The following is a 1,811-nucleotide window of genomic DNA, read 5'->3' as shown; positions in this document are numbered from 1 at the left end:
ACGCGCACACACACACACACACACACACGCACGCACACACGCACGCACGCACGCACGCACACACACACACACACACACACACACGCGCGAACACACGCACGCACGCACGCACCCACGCACGCACACACACACACACACCACGCACGCACACACACACCACACGCATGCACAGATTGGTAATAAACCTCATTTATAAAGATTGATCAAATTATCACCATTACTATAGTACCTGCATTAGTTGATAAATAGTGCACCCGTTCGCGCATGATTGCACGCACACACAAGCACTCACGCGCGCGCGCGCACGCACGCACGCACGCACGCACCCCCTCCCCCCACACACACATACATACATACACACAGGTCTGCATGAGGAACAGCCGAGATGAGACAATGAGTGCTTTCGGTTCGTCCACTCGCCGTTTACATAGTTACTCGCTGCTAGCGTTTACATGCTGATGACTGTTTCAAACCGCTTCGACCGCTAGTATACCGAACAATAATAATACAGCTAGCGAGTAAATGAACGACGCACGCGGATTTGCTTACACGGAAGCCGGCGCATGCCAGCGATGCTCTAACCCCTTTAACCCACGTAAGCTGGTTCGTCCAATCTTACATCTGTTCATCAGTACTGTCCGAGCGTAGCCGTGCGACATCGGAGGCAGGTCACCGCCCGCCCCGCGGTCACGTACTGCCGTAACTCTCGGCGTATAGCAAATGTATACGCAGACAGAGAGAGAGAGAGTGCGTAGAGTATAATTGAGGTCGCTGCCTTCGGCGGCTTCAGTAAGCGGTCGGCTTACGAGAGCAAGAATGATTTCGGAGCAATGACACGGCCGGCAATGCAAATGTCGTCGAGGAACCCTAGCAGGTGTTCTCGTCTAATTATATATGAGATAATGACAGACTTTTCCGCAAGCGTACTAATGCGTCGACGGCCACGGCTAGTGTGCGCGTGGCGAGCGTGTGAGCGGGTGGTCGAGGTGAGAGCGGTAACGACCGTAGGACTTGAGAAGGCGGGCTCTACATCGCCGAGATGTGGGCATCACAACATGGCCGAGAAAATGCTGCAATTACTTCCTGCGCGCATCACATCTATCCATTCATCCATCCGTCCGTCCGTCCGTCTGTCCGTCCATCCATCTATCCATCCATGCATCCATCCGTTCGTCCATCCATTTATCCATCCATGCATCATCCGTCCGTCCGTCTATCCATTTATCCATCCATGCATCATCCGTCCGTCCGTCTATCCATTTATCCATCCATGCATCCATCCGTCCGTCCTGCATGGCATGCGCCATAAATGATGCGACGGGACAGAAGTCAGCACGATGCATGGAATGGCATGGATAGAGATGGATGGCACGCGACGACGGATGGCATGCATGCCGATGGATAGATGGATGGACGGGACAGAGAATGCAGACGGCATGGCATGAATGGATGGATAACATGGATAGACGCGACGGATAGGCAATGGATGCATGCATGGATAGATGGCCTGACGCGACGACGGATAAAAATCTGATGCCATGCGAATGGAGAGCCATGGCTGGACGCGCACGGACGCGCATGGCATGCATGGCATGGATAGGATGGGAATGCGAACGCGACGGACGCGATGGATGCATGGACATGGCACGGACGCCGGACGCAATGGATGCATGCCATGGATGCGATAGATGCGCATGAAACGGACGGACGGATGGCCATGCATGACATGGATAATGGCCATGGACGGACGCACGACGGATGGAATGCATGGATGGATAAATGGCATGCGGCACGGACGCGATTGGATGCAA

At 54.2% G+C, this 1,811-nt stretch overlaps 1 protein-coding gene across 1 annotated transcript in view; it reads right to left on the bottom strand.

The window, feature by feature from the left end:
- The window catches only part of LOC106808489, a 35,376-nt gene that overhangs the window by 33,132 nt on the left and 433 nt on the right, over window positions 1-1,811 (bottom strand). The gene's annotated exons all lie outside the window — the stretch shown is intronic.

Source organism: Priapulus caudatus, unplaced genomic scaffold (assembly GCF_000485595.1).
Source record: "Priapulus caudatus unplaced genomic scaffold, Priapulus_caudatus-5.0.1 Scaffold281, whole genome shotgun sequence".
Classification (NCBI taxonomy): Eukaryota; Metazoa; Priapulida; class Priapulimorpha; order Priapulimorphida; family Priapulidae; genus Priapulus; species Priapulus caudatus.
This window is presented reverse-complemented; position numbering and strand designations above follow the sequence as displayed.